Source organism: Trichechus manatus, unplaced genomic scaffold (assembly GCF_000243295.1).
Source record: "Trichechus manatus latirostris isolate Lorelei unplaced genomic scaffold, TriManLat1.0 scaffold00252, whole genome shotgun sequence".
Classification (NCBI taxonomy): Eukaryota; Metazoa; Chordata; class Mammalia; order Sirenia; family Trichechidae; genus Trichechus; species Trichechus manatus.
The window spans coordinates 448,829-456,015 of record NW_004444188.1 but is presented as its reverse complement, the minus strand read 5'-3'; positions in this window follow the sequence as shown (position 1 = coordinate 456,015).

The window sequence follows — 7,187 nt, the reverse complement described above, 5'->3', positions numbered from 1 at the left end:
CAGTTTTCTCACTCCATTTGGTGCTTGGCTGAGTTCTTTATCTCTTCATTTGATGTTTTAGGGTTTCAGGATTGTTGTATTCTCTATTCGGCTTAGTTTTTCGTATCTTTGCTGTGGAGGGACGGCGTAGTGCTTCTGCCTAGAGCGCCATTTTGCCAGAACTTTGGTTTATCTTTTGACATCTTTCATTGTTGCTGCTGTTTGTTCACATTAGTTTTTTCTCTTCCAATTAATGGAAATGAATTTCACATCTTATATGCCCATCCCAAAGCTGAATGAAACAATCTTGATTATAAAGTGCATGTGTGTGAAAAAAGGAAAATAAATGAGGAAAAAAGCTTTTAAATATATCCTTCCCTTAGTCCTACACCAGCAATCTTATTACCCAGCCCCCAACCCCAACCCCTCTTCCCTGGCAATCTGATTATCTTTCTTGGTATCTTCAGATTCTTATCCACCACGATTGCCCAGGGATCTTTTGACGGAATAATTTTTCCCTTGTCCAAGAAAAAAAAAAGAAATTAGCCTTAACTTTGGCAAACAAGGATACTGCAATGCTTGTTCGCTATGTACTGGTATACTCCACTGCTCTATAAGTGAGTCTACAATGTTAGAAACTATCTGCTCAGTAGATGAAAACTTAAAGTTACTGCATTGCTTTGATGAGCCATATGATGCTACACAGTTCCGAACTTTTGAGATTCTGTGATCATCTGTTTTCAAAGTGTCATGCTACTATGATTCAGAACCAAACAGGAGACTATCTCCCTCTTTGATTAAGAAAAGAAAGCATATCTGAACTTTACGGGTTGGAGGGTTAGAGTATCTATACTCCTATCCAAAGATAATGAAAAACATTTCTGGAGATATTTTTTGTTTGCTTGTTTTAAATTTAAAAAGCCACTGGCTATTTTTGTGAGATGGTGTGGATGGAGTAGTTAGTGGGGAAATCTCAGAAAAAAAGCAATCATGTCTGCTGTTTATGTCATGCCCTGCAGAGGTTGCCCCACTGCAGAATTCACTAGTCACATGTTAGATTTCTTCATTACTTTAACAAATATTTCTGTTATTTTCTAATTTCATTGAATGCAAAGGTAGATGATTTGTATATTTATAATGAAAAGGTTTTAGCTGATGGAATAAAGTATTTGGTTTAATAAAATCAGTACACTAGGACACTAGTATATTAAAAAAAAAAGTAGTTTCTTCTGTTGAGGTAGTAGATATTGTTTTGCTTCTATCGCAAGTAAATAATGAATTGGATAGTAGAAATACTTTGCAGATCTTGTTGTTAGACGCTGTCTAGTCAGTTCTGACTCATAGAGACCCTATGTACCACAGAACGAAACACTGCCTGGTCGTGTGCCATCCTCACAATCGTTATGCTTGAGTCCTTTGTTGCAGTCACTGTGTCAATCCGTCTCGTTAAAGGTCTGCCATGTCTAACATAATCTGGCTTTTAAACAAAGAGCTACTTTTCTCTGACTAATGTGCCTGTTTATCAGCATCTTCAAATTAAATAAAATCCCTATTTGTATTAGTGCATTGGATAAATATGACATTTCATATTGCAGTTTATATAGTCTACCGTCCACTTAATGTGTCAGAATGATATAACCAAGTTTTTAATTTGAATGTACAATTACCTTTCTTGTGATATGAATTAGTATTAATGACTAATTTTCATTCACTATTAATATGTCACAAGTTATCAAGAAATATTAAATTAGAAATTAATACATAATGATCCACTAATAATATTACAGCAAGATTTATTTGATGAAATAGAAATTTCATTATAGAATATTAATTTCCATAAAATGGTTTCAGTGAAGTAAATTTATTTTAATTTCCTTACAAATTCTATGATATAACACTTAACTCATATCATTTATACACCAAAAAAAAAAAAAAAAAAACTCTACTGCTGTTAAGTCGATTACAACTCACAGCAGCCCATAGGTTTTACAAGGCTGTAAATCTTTACGGAAGCAGACTGCCACATCTTTCCCTGCGGACCCAATGGTGGTTTTGAATTCCTGACCTTTCATTTAGCAGTCGAGTGCTTTAACCACTGCACAACAGGTAACAAAAATAAATTCTCAAAGAATCTTCAGAAACAAAAAACTAGAAACCCATTAAAGGTTAACAGGAAAGAAATTTATAAGTGAATGAAGTTTTAGAGAAAATAGGCAAAAAGCCAAGAAAAGATGGAAAGACTTCAGGACTACCGTATTTTTTCACAAATAATGCATCCACATAAATGATGTGCCCACCTACAACGTGCAAAGAGAGCCTAGGAAAATAATGCACGAGGGGGCTGCATAAAAAATGTGTACTGTGCACGTTATTTGCATAAAAATACGGTAAAACTTTGGCCAGTATAAACAGAAGATACTTCACAGAAAGAACAGGATATGAACATACTCTCTACCTTCAGGAAACCCTGGTGGCGTAGTGGTTAAAAGCTATGGCTGCTAACCAAAAGATTGGCAGTTTGAATCCACCAGGCACTCCTTGGAAACTCTGTGGGACAGGTCTACTCTGTCCCATAGGGTTGGAATTGACTTGATGGTAATGAGTTTTTTTTTTTTTTTTCCCCTCTACCTTCATGTCAATAATAATGGGTGAATTGCAGGAAAAACAAGAAGGAAATATAATCTAGAAATACCTGGTTTAGGTAAAATGGCAAGAAATTTGAACGTTAAGTTTTTGGTCACTTCAATGGAAAATTACCACATCAATATTTTAATTGTCTACAAGGTGGCATAAGTAGGAAGTTTTGAGAAATTTTTAACCCTTCTTTCTTGTTGTTGTTATTGTTAGGTGCCATTGAGTAGATTCCCACTCATAGCTCCCCTACATACAACAGAACAAAACGCTGCCCGGTCCTGCGCCATCCTCACAATTGTTGCGCTTGAGGCCATTGTTGCAGCGACTATGTAAATCCATCTCCTGGAGGCTTCTTTTTCACTGACCCTCTACCAAGCATGATGTCCTTCTCCAGGATTTGGTCCCTGCTGATAACGTGTCCAAAGTATGTGAGACGAAGACTCACCATCCTTGCTTCTAAGGACCATTCTGGCTGTACTTCTACCAAGATATATTTGTTCTTCTGGCAGTCCATGGTTGTCATCTAGTACTGCTTTAACAGAAATACCACAAGTAGATGGCTTTAACAAAGAGAAGTTTATTCTCTCACAGTCCAGTAGGCTTCAAGTCCAAATTCAGGGTATCAGCTTCAGGAGAAGGCTTTCTCTCTCAGTCTTCCTTTGTACTGGAAGCATCTCAGCGCAGGAGCCTCAGGTCCAAAGGACGTGCTCTGCTGCTCCCGGGACGGCTTTCTTGGTGGCAAGAGGTTGCCATGTGTCTCTGTTTGCTACTCTCTTTCATATCTCAAAAGAGATTGGATTAAGACACTATCCTGTTTTGTATACCTCATCAGTATAACCTCATCATAGTGATAGAGTTTATAACACATAAGGAAATCACATATAACCTCATCATAGTGATAGTTTACAACACATAAGGAAATCACATCAGATTTACAAAATGGTACACAATCATACAATATCGGGAATCATGACCCAGCCAAGTAGACAGATATTTTTGGGGGACACAATTCAATCCATAACAATGGTATATGCAATATTCTTTGCCAACACCATAATTCAAAGGCATTGATTCTTCTTTGGTCTTCCTTATTTGTAGTCCAGCTTTCACATGCATATGACCGTGTCTTGGGTCAGGCTCATCTTAGTGACTTCTTTGCTTTTTAACAATTTAAAGAGATCTTTTGCAGCAGATTTGCCCAATGTAGTGAGTCATTTAATCCTTGATAACTTCAATATTTTCTCCGTTTATCACGATGTTGCTTACTGGTCCACTTGTAAGGATTTTTGTTTTCTTTACATTGAGGTGTAATCCATACTGAAGGCTGTGGTCTTTGATCTCCATCAGTAAGTGCTTCAAGTCCTCTTCACTTTCAGCAAGTGAGGTTGTGTCATCTGCATCTCGCAGGTTGTTAATGAGTTTTCCTCCAATCCTGATGCCCCGTTCTTCTTCACATAGTCCAGCTTCTTGGGTTATTTGCTCAGCATACAGATTTAATAAGTATGGTGAAAGGATACAACCCTGACACACACCCTTCCTGACTTTAATCCATCAATATCCCCTTGTCCTGTTCAAATGACTGCCTCTTGTTCTATGTACAAGTTCCTAATGAGCACAATTAAGTGTTCTGGAATTCCCATTCTTTGCAATGTTATCTGTAATTTGTTATGATCCACACAATCGAATGCCTTTGCATAGTCAATAAAACACAGGTAAACATCTTTCTGGTATTCTATACTTTCAGCCAGGATCCATCTATACCAGCAATGATATCCCTTGTTCCACACCTTCTTCTGAATCCAGCTTGAATTTCTGGCAGCCCCATGTCGATGTACTACTGCAACTGCTTTTGAATGATCTTCAGCAAAATTTTACTTGCGTGTGGTATTAATGATATTGTTTGTTAATTTCCACATGGATGGCCTTTCTTTGGAATGCACACAAATATTGATCTCTTTCAGTCAGTTGACCTTGTAGCTCTCTTCCAAATTTTTTGACATAGACAAGTGAGCAGTTCCAGCTCTGCATCTGTTTGTTGAAACATCTCAACTGGTATTCTGTCAATTCCAGGAGACTTGTTTTTTTTTTTTTTTTGTTCAGTGTTCAGTGCACCTTGAACCTCTTCCTTCTTTAGTACCATTGGTTCTTGATCATATGCTACCTCCTAAAATGTTTGAATTTCGACCAGTTCTTTTTGGTACGGTGACTCTGTGTACTCCCATTTTCTTTTGATGTTTTCTGCATCATTTAGTATTTTCTGTGTAGAATCCTTCAGTATTGCAACTCAAGGCTTGAATGTTTTCTTCAGTTCTTTCAGCTTGAGAAATGCTGAGCGTGTTCTTCTCTTTTCATTTTCTAACTCCCTATCTTTGCACATTTCATTATAATACTTTGTCTTCTCGAGCTGACCTTTGAAATATTTTGTTCAGCTCTTTTATTTCATCATTTCTTCCTTTTACTTTAGCTACTCTATGTTCAAGAGCAACTTTCAGTGTCTCTTCTGCATCCGTTTTGGTCTTTTCTTTCCTTCCTGTCTTTTCAATGACCTCTTGCTTTCTTCACATATGATGTCCTTGAGTCATTCCACAACTCCTCTGGTCTTTGGTCATTAGTATTCAAGGCATCAAATTATTCTTGAGATGGTCTCTAAATTCAGGTGGAATATACTCAAGGTTGTACTTTGGCTCTTGTTGACTTGTTCTTACTTATATATGTTAAAAACAAATGGTGGATCCCACCTACTTTGTTTTGCCTCAGAAAACTCTGAATTTTGTCCAAATTTCGTTTTAGGGATCGACAATAGTTGATAGAATTAGAATGGGTTCAAACATTAGCAGTTTTGTCATACATTTGTTGTAAGTATGATTAATGTAAAAGGCACATCAATAGATTCAATTATTCTGAATTGAAATATAATTTTTTAATATTAATAATTATCAGTACTGCATAACAAAAATTATGTGAAAATGAGAAGAAAAATGCTATTTTTGAATGGATAATCTTCATGATATGTTTTTTGGCAAACCATGTCTAGCATAGAGAGGATCACGCCAAAAATGATGTGAAGAGTTTTTTTTTTTTTTTTGTATGTGACAGGAACCATAACTTAATTTGATAACATTCTGGGAGAATTTTATGCATAATACATATGTTGATACCAAAAAATATTTTACATTATTTTAAGCATTGATACATCAAATCAAGTAATGAAAATAATAACATATACAATGAAATAAATCATATGGAACTAACTAGGAAATGATAACCAAACCAGACCAGTTGCCATCGAGTCAATTCTGACTCTTATCAACCCTACAGAACAGAGTGGAGCTGCCCCATATGGTGTCTAAGGAGTGGCTGGTGGATTCGAACTGCCAACCTTTTGATCAGCAGTCATAGCTCTTAAGCACTGAGCCACAAGGGCTACAATCCTTATTGTGAGCCATACAGAAGACATAGTTAATGTGCATATTCCATATGTTACCGTATTTGGGGAAATATTTTTCCTTACTTTACTTTATTGGAAAACACATATACAAATTTTATTGCACTATTTCCAGAAGCTTATACAAGACAAAAATAAGTTCAAGTGAGGAAAGACTCCCCTACTCATTTAATGAGGCTCTTAACATCTTGCTTTACAAACCAAACATGGTCACTATGAAAAAGAAATAAAATATTAAACCAACCACCTTCATCAGACTGCAGATACCCTAAACAAAGTATTAGCAAAACACATCCAGAAACGTACATAATAATATAATGCGCATTATATTAATATATTATTGTGTACATCACGACATATAATATCACGAACAAATTAGTTTTGTGGTTTTCCTCCATTGTACTTATTACTGTCTAACATACTACATACTCAATTAAAAATATATCTTTTTTTCCCAACTAAAATGTGAGCTCTGTGAAGGCATGTCTGATTTGTTCATTGATATGTCCTCACATCTAGAAAAGTGCCTTACATAAAAGGTTGCCAGTAAGTGCATGTTAAATGAATTAATCCAAGAAAAGAATATGATTTAACTTTTGAAAATCTGTAAATGTAATTCACCACATTAAGATACTTAAGGAGAAAAAAACATGAGTTTAAATAAATGCATATAAAGTAGTCCATAAAATCCATTACCTACTTAATGCTGAAAACAGAACAACAGTAAACAAAATGAGATGCTTTCTAGATTAACAGTATTTACCAAAACCCAAACACTATACACAGTGGTAAAATATTATTCTTTTTGGTTAATGCCACTGAATTCTACGGCAGGAATCACAATAGAGGGTCCCAGACAGAGCAGGAGGAAAATGTAGAACGAAACTCAAATTCACAAGGAAAAAAAAAGACCAGGCTTGCTGGTCTAATGGTCTAACAGAGACTGGAGAAACTGAAGAGTATGGTCACCCTTTTAGCTCAGCACTGAAGTCACTCCTGAAGTTCACCATTCAGGCAAAGATTAGACAGGTCTATAGTGCCAACAATAACATACGTGAGGGAAGCGCTTCATAGTTCAATCATGTATACGAGCTAATGGGCCCATCAGCCTAAAAGCAAAGACGGGAAG